The 13,181-nt window shown below is 37.1% G+C and overlaps 1 protein-coding gene across 8 annotated transcripts in view; it reads right to left on the minus strand.

Annotated features, from left to right (window-relative positions):
* LOC144836853 (uncharacterized) overlaps positions 1-3,489 on the minus strand; it is a 103,717-nt gene extending 100,228 nt beyond the window's left edge. For 7 of the 8 annotated variants that reach the window (XM_078691738.1, XM_078691737.1, XM_078691740.1 and 4 more), the window contains exon 1: positions 3,393-3,489. The gene's annotated coding sequence lies outside the window, so the exon portion shown is untranslated. Of the gene's footprint in view, positions 1-3,387 lie in introns of all 8 variants that reach the window. The other variant, XM_078691736.1, reaches the window with a different exon arrangement.
* Between the last annotated feature and the right edge of the window lie 9,692 nt (positions 3,490-13,181).

Below are 13,181 nucleotides of genomic sequence, written 5' to 3' on the forward strand. Positions count from 1 at the left end.
GAAATTTTCTAGAAAATTGTCTTCACACTACGCAAACCTGGTTAGAAGTTGTTACATTTTGCAGACTTTATCATTGCATTACATTGTCTTCCCACCCACGACAGTCGTGAGCAGCTGTGTCTCGCACAATTACTCTGAAACCATGTTGGAAGTTGTTGATCAAGATGTTTCATTACATGACTATAAATGATATTCCAGTGGTGGCGCCACCTAAAACCCACCATCGGGAAGGATTGACCATGTTTGTCGGGGAGAAAAATATGATATTCCCTAAATAAAACAATACCCTACTGAGTGTGTGAAATCAAGAATTTTCAACTTTAAAAGCGACTAAAACTACCCTCAAACTAATGTTTAATATCATCATCAGTCTTAACTGATGGTCTTAACTCCCCGATTAAAGCCGGCTTTATCAGATAGACGGTCTTACTAAAGTACTGCGTACAGTAACAAATTGAGGGCGTACTTTACGCGTGGAATACCAAGTAAGGTAATGTTCATCATGCTTGTTCAATTCACAAGAATCTTTTAGTTTACCAACTGAAACTAGAACAAAAGTATGCTTTTATCTTTCTGTATTTTTATATGTTATAATTTTTCTTTACTTTTAAACTTGTAACTGGACCATTTTGGAAAGCAGTACTGCATTACTGAAATGCAATCCAGTCAAAAGAAAGAATAAATAAATTAAATAAATCAACAGTACGTACATTTATACGTGAGAAAGTCTATTCTAGGCCTATATAAGAATAAAATCACCGTTATTATTTGATTTAACACTTAAATTGGTTGTCTTTCATGATCAATTACGTAGAAGCAACAAAAAGAGAGTTTTAAGAACTTCAACTAAATCGGCTACTAAATCAGGCCAACATCAACTAAATCGAGACAGATTTTGATCGATTTTTTTAGTCCTTGAGGGGGCAGGCTAAATCGCCGACTCTGTTGCTGGGTGTAGTTGTGGCTAGTAATAGTAGAGTATCTAAAACCTACGATACATTTTTTTCTCTCTTTCATATCTTTTAATTATCTTCTTTCTCTTCCCCCCCCCCCTTTTTTTTTTAGAAGGGGTGGGGGCATTTCCCCCGTAGCACCCCACCCCTGGATCCGCCCCTGGAAAAATGTTAATTTGATTTAAGTTTAGAGCGAATAATTTTCGCATGTATTTCCTACTTTTGTGCTCTTTCTCTATTTCAAGTAATAAAAGCATATAGTAACCAGAATGCGCCTCTCTTGTTGGAGTGAAAATGAGGAAGTTTACATGTTATAGCACCACCATCGCTAAGAGAAAAAAGCTAATGTGCACACGTAAGCAAGGATTTTTCATCTTGAGACATAATTTGCTGCCCTCTAGAGTTTAATTTTTCTGCTAAGACGGTTTGATAAATAACCTTAAGTTGTTTGCTTAAGCACTTCTTAAATATTTCAACCCTGGGGCGGATTGCAATATAAAGACCTAGGCTTACTTTAATCTAAGACCTAACACCACGAGAAAGTCTCAGTTAAGCCTAGCATTAAGATTATGTAAAATGTTAGGAGATTTTAACAAATACGGTAATTAAAAAAATTGGCAAAAATGTAATTTGATTAATGTAAATATTGGTTAGTATAGTAGGCATAAAATCACCAACATCACAATCACAACTAGGGCCTAGGCCTATGCCTAGCCCTAGCGGTCTAGCTAGCTAGTAGTAGTAGGCCTTAGTAGTAGGCCTGGCCTAGCTTAGGCATAGGCTAGGCGGGTGCTGGTCAACCCGTACCCAAACCAACCCGTACCCATGCCAACTCGTACCCAACTTGGCTAACCCGTATCCAAATAATTGGTCAACTCGTACCCACTTTGGCTAACCTGTACCCAAACCAACCCGTACCCATGCCAACTCGTACCTAAATATTTGGCTTACTCGTACCTAAGTGTTTGGCTTACTCGTACCCATTATTTGGCTTACCCGTACCCATTTTTGGCTTACTCGTACCCATTATTTGGCCTACTCGTACCCAATTTGAATAATTAATTGTAATGATTTCATCGGCGCAAAACTAGTGGTATGCTTTTGTCGTATGAATATTTTTATATTTAAATTGTTTTTTTATTTTACAGGTCTCGGTGAAATGTGTGCTAATAAAAATGACCATTGATTTGATTGTAAACTTCGTTTAATTAGGCATATATTTGTTAACATTTATTTAATAGTATTATAGTTTTATAAACGTATATTTGATGTGTCTTTTTTATTTTCGTAAGAGAACATTAATTAATAAAAAATATTTTAACTGCTGTATAGTATTACAATTCTCAATTAAGCCCAGGTAAAGTAGGCCTACCAACAACGTAAAATTGTTATACTTTTACAATTTTTCACCTAATTATCTTCCCTGATTAGATTCGATCAAGTAATTATTATTTCTATTGTATTGGTAATTTAAAATTGGTTGAATTAAGCAAATTGAATTTCTCGTAGATTTCGTGTTACATGTTTTTGTTGACCGGGATTAACCTTTTATTATTTATTACGCATTTATAGGGCGTCAAAGAGACGACTCAGTCGTATGATCGTTTTCCATATATTGTATTTATTAATAATTCAGTGAAATGATCATATCGGGGATCATAATTATACACGTACTGTAAGGCCTGCAGGGCTATGGGGTAGAATTACTCGTAGATTTCGTGTTACGTGATTTTGCTGACCGGGATTAACCTTTTTATTATAAAAAAACGCGCATTTATAGGGCGTCAAAGAGACGACTCAGTAATGACGTATGATCGTTTTCCATATATTGTATTTATTAATAATTCAGTGAAATGATCATATACACGTACTGTAAGGCAATTAAACATTTTGGCAGATTTTCTTCTATAACATGCAGCTACGTGTTTTTGCTGACTAGGGATTCCTCTTTTATATTAAAAAAACGTATTTGTAGTGTGTCAAAAAATAGACAACGCAATGTGGCGTATGATCGTTTTCTATTTATTTTTTTTTCTTAAATAATTCAGTAAAATTATCTGTTTGTTTACGGCAATTAAACATTTTTGGTAGATGTTTCCTCAATAACAGCTAGGCCTAGCTACGTGTTTTTGCTGACGAGGGATTCCCTTTTTAAGTAAGTAAGCCAAAATTTGGGTACGGGTTGGTGGGTACGAGTTGGCATGGGTACGGGTTGACCTGTATTCGGCTACCTAGGCCTCCTAGGCCTAGCTAGGCTAGGCAGTCCTTGCTGGGTACTACTAGGCCTAGGCTAGGCCTAGCCTAGCTAGGCTATACTAACTACTACTCTAGGCCAGCCCTAGCCTAGTAGGCCCTAGACCTAGCGTAGGCTAGACCAATGCTGTCTCCTCAATAACAATACTGTACCTGTACCTGTCTCCAGTATGTTACTTACCTTACCTAAAGCTCGGCCTACAATACAATGCCTGGGCTATTTATTAATTATTGTATTTAAAAATATCTCTAGCTGACACGCGACATATGACACTGGTCGTCCGCGTGTGAATGATATGCCCTCTGCTGCTGCTGCTGCTGCCACCGCCTCTCCTCTCCTACAACGGCGCGCGCACGATCGTAAAATTAAATGTAAATAAACAAAGGAGGAACGCGTGTGTAGTACGCCTCTCTCTCACTACTGCGCCACCAGCGTAACTTCTGACCAATGAACAAAAGTTGTTTAGTAGATCAAACAAAGATTGTATAGCGCGCCGCTACAACAAGTACCCAAACTAAAGGCCCATTTACACTAGAGCGATAACGATCGATGATAAAAAGATAAATATGCATTTTTCATACCTTAAACAAAAGAAGTTTTCATCATAGAACTATCTAGGCCTATGTCATCTATGCTGCCTTTGATGAAAATAATATTTCCACCACGTCCAATCAAATGACGTCATTAGTAAGAGCAACAATATCGTTACAATTATTATGATCGTTAAGATTTTATTGTTTTTATTGATCATGACGTAATTTGTTTGGATTTTCAAAAATATTATTTATAATATATACATAATAATAATATAATAATAATACATGATTATCCTATAGTTCTAGAACGAAAACGGTTCTAATTTATTTCGTTTTATCCAAGATGTAGGATGTTTATCTATTTATCGTCGATCGTTATTGCCCTAGTGTAAATTGGCCTTTAATCGTTACAAACTTATGTTTGCCTTTTCACAAACACGTGTAGTTTACACATTATTTCTAGTATATAATGGGTCAGTTTGTTTGCATATCTGAAAAACAAAATAATGATGGCTTCTTGCCTTAATTAACATAATAAATATTAGTCAGCATACATTGCGTTACAAATGTCTGTATTGCGTCGAGTGTCAGTTATCTAAAAAATGTAGAAACTACAGGAAAACAATTATCTAACATTTTCTTGTTGAATGATATCCAAAATTTACCAAAATCGGACATTAAGAAGGGGGTTAATTAGCATAATTTCAAAACGGCTGCTTTTTACTATACCATTTTGAAGCACCTTAATGGTTAGGGTTAAGACTAAGTGCATTACGAGTAGATTAAATGTGATGTTAAACTTTTCAATTAGCATATTTAAATTACCATATGACGTACCTATGACATGAAATGTCACAATACTGCTCATAAGACATATCCTATAGGAAAAATGTAACAAACCGCAGGAAAACCACTTTCTTGACATTTTTTCTGTCGAAATTTGTCAATAAGTTTCCATATTTACAAAATCTCATTTATTCTTCAGAAAACTTATGAAGATGAACTTTTTTCGGCAACAGATTTATACTCACAACATGGTACATTAGCACATGTTGTGTTTCCTACAACTTCATCTTATTAACATTGGTAAAGGATAATTTTAAAAATATTATATTGAGGCCATTTAATTATGTGGTTCAGGTTATTCAAACCCATCCTACAACTCATCTCAATTTCCCAACTGGAACTCTTTATGGCACTATAATAGGCCTTAATGTTTATCTTTCAAATACATTTTCAATGAGCATAACAACAAGGACATTCAATAATGTGTCAGTTAAAGATATACTTTTTAACACATCAACGGAATTCAAAAGGAGTAATTTTCAAACTTGCCACTACTAATTACAGTATTTAAACAACAAGCAGTATATAACTTCCTTGACAGAAAATGTCAAGAAAATGGAATAGAAACTTTGAATGCATATGGAGATTAAATTAATTTACACAGATGCAAGCAAATATAAATGAGATTGCAGTTATAAAAGGATGCAGTTGCAGAAAATTAACTGGAATGTTCTAGTGCATGTTGTGTGAAGGGTGGCCGAAACATAACTTCTGATACCCAGTTGATGATCTTAACCTGGATGTGTTAAAATGTTCTACTATTTTCATTACATTTAAAACATATTTTTCTGTGGTTTATATATTTTCCCCTTATAATACAGGTAATGCCAATTGAGCATTATTGTGACATAATATGAGGTCATAGGTACGCTATATGGTAATTTAAATAAGAAAGTTTAATATCACATTTATATCTACTCGTAATGCACAGTTAAGTAGATACGTAGCTTCAAAATGGTATAGAAAATAGTGGCCATTTTGAATTTATGCTAATTAACCCACTTCCTGCTGTCCGATTGAACTTTGGAAATGATGTTCATTTCAACAAAACAAATGTTAGGAAACTTGTTTTCTAGATGTTTCTAAATTTTTCGCATAAGATAATGTCATTTAAGCAGTTAAAACATAATATATATGACGTCACAACAACCATATGACGTCATAAGTACGTCATATGGTAATTTAAATATGCCAATTAGAATTTTCAATATCACATTTATTCATTCATCTTTTTATTTCGGAATACCATGATGACATAATATATCCATAGTACAAAAAATCTTAATCTAAGAACTCATATAGTACAAAAACAAATATACTATTATAATATATATATATTATCTATCTATCTTGCACTGAAAAAGAACATTAATTCGAAACCGTCCGGTGATATACTGAAATTTAATTAATTAATTTGAAACGATAAGATGAGGAAATCTGTGAGAATGAGAAACCGAGATTCGAACCCGGACCTTCTGCTTGATATGCAGATGTCTCAACCACTAGGGCTTTTATGGTATTGTTCAAACTCAATTGGATAGCGACTCTTTAACATTCTCGGCGTGGTACGGCGGAACAGCTGCATTAGTCCCTAAATTGTACGCACGCGCACCAGAGATCTCTGGTGCGCGTTAACATGTTGATGCAACAACTCAATTAGACAGTTATTACGTATTAAAATCTGTTTTTTAAAATATTTGTGACTGGGACAGTCACAAATAATTTGAATTGAAATTGAATAAGGAACTAGTAATCAACTTCACCGACATGATAATTTTCTTTCTTTTAATTCTCGTTTTTTATATAATTTTTTTTATTTGGTCACTATGCTTGACACTTTTCCAAAGAAGAAGGTATTGTGACTGAAAAGGAGGACAGTTTGCATCAGTGTACTGCTGTTTACGTTCATTAATTTTGGACTTTGACAGCTAGTCCCTGTCAATTCCGATCAATTATTTTTATTGACAGGCTTGCCCAAGTGTTTCACAGGTGTGCTACCCGCTATGACGTCATCCAGCTGCGGCGTTCAAAGTCCTATCTTGGGTAGCCAGATGGAATTAACTAATGACATAGACGTGCCATCAACTAGTACCAACGACCTACTGTCTTCCGTAAGTGCCACCAGGTGATGTTTTGGTTAATGAATTGTTGTGCTTTCTCGTTAATAACATGGGTTTCATGCCATTTTTTGCATTTTTTAAAATTGTTCCAAGAGCGCCAATTACGATTGGAACCACTTTCTAACTTTTGCTCTGTAGATTCTCTTGATTTAAAAAGCCAGTTCTTAGTATTTTTCTACCTTTTCTATCTCTCTGTTTATGATGTTTTGGTCCGCTGGCACAACTATGTCAACCAATGTCCATTCATATGTGGGCCTACATTTCTTTACAATAGTAATATCAGGTCGATTGTGTTTTAATTTCTTATCTATGTAAACTGAAATGTCCCAAGTAATTCGAATGTTTTTATTCTCTGTGACTGCTAATGGCTGATGGTCATACCATTTGTCAGTACATTCGATTCCGTATTTTCTGCAAATCTCCCAGTGTACCCGCAATGCCACCTTGTCATGACGCTTTCTATACTCTCTCTGGGGGAGCATCTTGCATCCACTGATAATATGTCTTACAGTTTCAGTAAAGTCTACACACAATCTACATAACGGTGTTTCTGAAGTCTTATCTATACTGTATTTTATCGCATTCGTTCTTAAGGCTTGTTCTTGAGCAGCTAGTATCAAACCTTCTGTCTCCTTCTTCAAAAAACATTCCTAAGCCATCTCCAAGAATCTTCTCCTGATACAGCTGCTATTTGTCGCACAAACTCTCCATGTAGGGCTTTCTCTTTCCAGCCCTTGGATTTCTCATCTTTCCACCTCTTCTGATAATCTATGAGATTCTCTTTTTCATCTTCTCCTTTAAAGCAAATTGCAGCATCCACTCTGTAGTATTTTTTAGGTAGCCATGCAATAACTTACTCTCTTTCCTTACACAGTCCTCAATGCTGATCAGCCCTCTTCCTCCTTCCTTCCTCGGTAAATATAGTCTCATGACATTACTTCTGATATGCATACTTCCGTTCATTGCCATAACTTTTCTAGTTCGTCTGTCGATCTTGCCCAGCTCTTCCAAAGACCAATCAATTATCCCCGCACTGCAGCGTAACACACTAACAGCACATGCGTTGATGCCACTTATCATATTTCCCCCATTTAGTTTAGATTTTCGTAGTTTTGTAACTCTCTTTATATACTCAGCTGTGATCTTGTCTTTCATCTTAGCATTCAGAATCTTATCCAGCTGCAATATACCAAGGTATTTGTAGCCGTTTCCAACCTCTCTTATATGTTCATCATCTAACAAATCTAACCCATTACAGCCAACCTGTCTACCTCTCTCTTCATTTCTAGAACCGCACACTTGTCAAGACCAAACGGCATTCTAATATCTTGTGAAAATACCCTTATTATCATTATCATTATTCAAGAAAATGAAATGCTGTCAGTAGGGAATGAAATACCAGCCAAGTTGTGAACCCATCGTATGCTGTAAATGGCAGTATTTATGGCGAAACTGATGATGCAGACGACTTTAGGTGTTCAATATATAAAGCTAATTTAGTAGATTTAACGGAAACAAGAACAAGGCCATATACATGGCTGCAGTCGCGTGCTGAAGCTAGTTTTTACCGACCAACCGACCGATCGACCAACATAGTGAGCTGTATAGTCTAAAAACGTGCAGTTTGAACTGCACCGCGAAAACCAACCCCCGCTGTACTTGCTTGTAGTAGAAGCCAACACCAGTGAAGAGACCAGACCTGAAACACTCATTGGTGCAGATGTTAATATCAGCAAACTCACTCCAAACCCCACTGCTGAAAACGTCTGAAACGAAAAGGGAAACCGAACCAGTAAATTAGGTTAAAGAGCAGATACAAAACTAGTCTTAATTTTTCCTTCAGAAACGGTGAGAGGATTGACCACGAAGGGTGGGGAATCATGTTCTTTAATGCTACTGACGCTTAACAACTACAAACTCGGGATGATGATTCAAACTAGAACGATTATTTTTAAGAAAAGCTGTGGGTGGAAGACATGTAAACGGAATAACGTAACCTTTATTTAGAATATCAATCACAAACAAATGTGGATTACGGTGTTCTAACCAAAAATCTCTACCTGTGACTCCGGAAAATTCCGAGTCTAAACTAGTTTTTATAGTCGTTAGGCCTAATTATTGTTAAAACTATCATGCATACTTATCTCGTGCTTAGTGCTTGTTTCCTCCCAGTTTTATTTGCTGCGAACTGCCTGCCTGTTAAGGGCATTGGAACTGGATATGGCCAATTTGGCCGAATCCCCAGCAAACCTGGTAGCTGCAGATAGCACGGGTTGCTGTTGGTGCCTGAAACTGCAATCATGGGAAAGCTGCCGTTGAAGTGACGGATTGAAAACGAAAATTACCACGTTCTCTGCTACCGGTAGGGCACATTATTATGTTTGCGCTCCCGCTTTCGCCGTTTAAATTCCGCTTGTCCGCCAACGCCTGTCATGATCGGAATCGCTAGCAAGCTCGTCAGACACGTAGGCCTGTATGCTATTCCAACCATGCTTTTCGGCAATTGTAACGATCTTTTGGCGCTTATCAATAATTGTGAGCATCTCCCTCTCTTTTTCAATCTGGTCGTTGTCGATGTTAGACACGGCCTCCTCTATCTTCTCCTTTAATTATTCGTTGTGCAAGAATTGGTGTTAATTAATATAATGAATAGGTAAATGCGAGCTTGGTGTAAAGAACTAGTCTTAACAGTGTGGCGTGGTGACCGCGAATTACTAACAATACTGCCTTCCCCATACACCTGCGCAAACTCATTTGCATATAACAACACACGGTATACCAAACCGTGTTGTACAACTACAATATGGGATATAAATTCTCTTCTAAACACGTAACGAAGGCGGAAGAGAATTACTAATTTTCTTTCGATAAGATATTGAGGTAATCCAAATGTATGTTCAAAGGTCAAAATAGGCATTTCCGGTAATTTTTTGTTGAACTTTTTCATTAGAGTGAATATAGAGTCTGCTGAGTATTTTGACACAAAAAATGTTTACTTAGGGCCTACACCTACTGGTTGTCAACATACGATAATTGTTAAGATGGCAGCCATTTTGAAAAATGACCCTATCGGGTTGTGCAAGACGGGGGAAAGTAGACAACATCAGGGACCTATCCTGAAAAAATTCAGCTTTAGCAAATTTATTTCTACCTCAAAGTCTAAAACTCCTGGACTATAAACAGAGATGCCATTTGGATCCGACGACGAGGAACCCGAACCATCAAACTAATATACTGCTGAGTTGTGCCTATTATATGCCATATACATTATGTACAGTATATACTGTATATCTATATACAGTGTAGCATAGGTGAAATTACGGGACACACATCATGTTCTAATTTTTTGGTATGATGGAATTATCAACCTTCAATTCTGAAGAGCTGTAAGATATTTAAATTTACGGCGAAGGTGAAATTACAATTATACGACCTATGTTATTCAAGTTTTTACGCGTGATGACGTCATCATAATGAAAATGGTGGCATCTCATGATAAAGATAATTAATATAGCAAGCACATACTGAAAATTGAGTAAAAATCGGGCTCAAATAACGGAGATACGCACTATTGGATGTGTTAACATAAAAAAAAAGATAAAAAATTCTAATTTTTAAATTGAAGTGGCCATTTGATGACGTCACAACATTTTGTACGTCAAATGTGTGTGCGTTTTTGCGCAGTAATTTTTTGAAACACCCAAATGGCCCAATTCATGCTCTAAATTGATCAAAACTTAATTTTGAGCTTTTTAAATTTTTAACGCGCGACTCTACGTGCGCGTGCGTTTTATTGGCTAATATTTTTACCCTTTACCTGAAGTTTACGTATAGTGAATTTCATTAATGTGACAATGAATTATGGAGATATGATTGATAATGTGATTTTACAAAATGGCGTATAAATGACGTCACGGATGAGTGATCATGCTGATTAGGATTAAGTTATATTATTTGAAAGATATTGTGAAATTTTGGTAATCATTGACATTAAACTTTTTGAGATAATTGTTACACAAAATAGTGCCCAGAAACAATAACAATAAAGATTTGATACAATAACAATAGGTGATCATTTTATTCTAAATGACAGGGCCGTAACCAGGTTTGACGGCGGGGTGGATCGTTAAGTTCTTTAGTGGAACTCAGGGGCGGATCCAGGATATTGAAATAGGGGTGGCGTAGCTTTGCGAGCGAAGCGAGCAAACATTGGCTGGGGGCCAGGGGGCCGCCAAGGGCCCCCGGTCGGGGTCCAGGGGCCGACGGCCCCTGGAAATTTTGCCGTTCTAGCGCATTGTAAGTCGTTTAAAACGATTTACAAACATCTCATAATGTCATTTACCAAACACTCTAAAGCTCGCAAATTACGACATGTGGGACATGCAGCATGATACTTACCTAGGGTACCAAATGCCAAATGCCTGTACTTTACATCTAAATTTTTACAACGCGACGATGTTTTTCAGCTTTTATAAACTTGTCCTAGCCTAGGCCGGTATTATTTTCTTACACGCGCGCCGGGTCGATCGCGGTCACTACTTCTTCGCATGCAGCAGTAACATGACGTCACGTTAAAGCGGGCCGTCACAGAGTCTCATGCATATTTAAATGAAGCAAACTTGCTGAGAGTGTTTTCACCACGCAACACATGCGACGCAAGATTTATCGAAACTCCGAGCCATCTACTGACGGTCATGTTTTTGACAATTAAAATCACGGCATATTCAACGACCTGGTTTAAACGATCGTTTAAAAATTAGCGGTCCGGCTCGATTACATTATATTTAGTGATTTGAAAAAAACAAAACACCTCTTTTGTCATGATGTCATCGCGATGTGTTTATATGAGAATCATCGACGGGAAAGCAAATAAAACAACAAGGGTCATGAAATGCTGCAGCATTGTTAATATTTTAATAGTAATACGTTTAAATAAAATGTAGCCCTAACGGGATAATTTTCATAGGCACTATACAGTCCTAGCCTTTGTTTTTATTGTACTTAATAAATGGGCGCGTAGTATAGTAGCACTGACCATGTTATTGTTATCTATTTTTAATCTATTTTAAAATAACCGGTTAAATTGCGTTATGCAGCAGAAACAGACCCCATGTGGCTTCATCAACTCTATTGATCGTCTGAGGTACCGCTATTCTACAATACGGGAGTGACGATCACAAAGGATGCCGACCTGCTTAGTGGAATGCGACCAAGCTCACCACGTGGCTTTTATCAACTTGCTCCTTTTACACTTAACTGTGACGCTAGAGATTGATAGTACACAAAGGATGTCGACGTATGCTTGGTGGAATGCGATCAAGCTGACGATGTGCTCCGACGTACTATTTTCAATATGAAAATGTGCAAACCATCGGTGATTGATGACCGTCGAAACGATACGTGTTTTTAAAATCTATTTAATTTAAAAAAAAAAAAAAAAATCTTTAAAAAATAGGGGGGGGGGGGCGGAGGACGCCCCATACACCCCCACTAGATCCGCCACTGGAATCATACAATCGAATTTTTTTTCTCTATAGGCCTATGGCCGCAAAACGCATTTCCGGCTATTCTCTTTTGTTTATGAACTATAAGTTGGTGTAATTTCCAGCCCACAAATTTCAATTGCCGACCTTATATTGTCAGAGGACGGCATTCTCTTGCCGACCGAAATTAGGCTAGATCCCTCCTCCTTTCAAGCCTCCTAGCAACAACATGGTACATTAGGGATCGTATCATTGAGACTTTAACAGGCATATTCACCATCATGTGGTGTTTAGGTAAAAAACCATGGAATTAAGATGATCTCTGAATTCACTCAACCGTTGCATCTTGCACTTGCGTGTGAGCTGCATGCTTTCTCTATCAAGCAGCTGGCTGGGCACGTCACACGCACGCGGAGACCTGCGTAGGGGAATACCCTGTTATGTCAAGCAAACAACTATGCTCTGTGTACAGCTCGCTAGAGCTCCAGAACCACGATGTTAAGCAGTTATCAAATAGAACTTATCTTGTAAATTTTAGTGTTAGGTTTTTATATTTTAGTTAAAATATATATATATATATTAATTAAATTTATTAAGGCTTGACTAGGCCTGTAGTGAACAATCGTCGTGTTGTGTTAGTATGCCCAGCAAAAAAAAAGTGGGAGGCCAAGCGGAACTCGCTGTTCAGCGGGGGGGATCGTACGATCCCCCCGATCCCCCCCTGGTTACGGGCCTGAATGATCACCTAATAAAAAACAATGGAACATACCTAAAGATTGGGATGATTTTAGTAATTCAGTTAAAAATGAATTTATCCACTGGGACCCTAATCTATTAAATGCTAATGATGCTTGGTTGGAGTGGAAATAGAAAGTAACTTTAACTAAAAGTAAAAACAGCCAATCAAAAAGGTATGGTTTGATAAGGAATCAAAACAAGCAATAAATCAGCGAAGAAGATTTTGACATTAACTATTGTAATTCACTTTG

The sequence above is a fragment of the Antedon bifida genome, chromosome 3 (genome assembly GCF_963402885.1).
Source record: "Antedon bifida chromosome 3, ecAntBifi1.1, whole genome shotgun sequence".
NCBI classification, from domain to species: Eukaryota; Metazoa; Echinodermata; class Crinoidea; order Comatulida; family Antedonidae; genus Antedon; species Antedon bifida.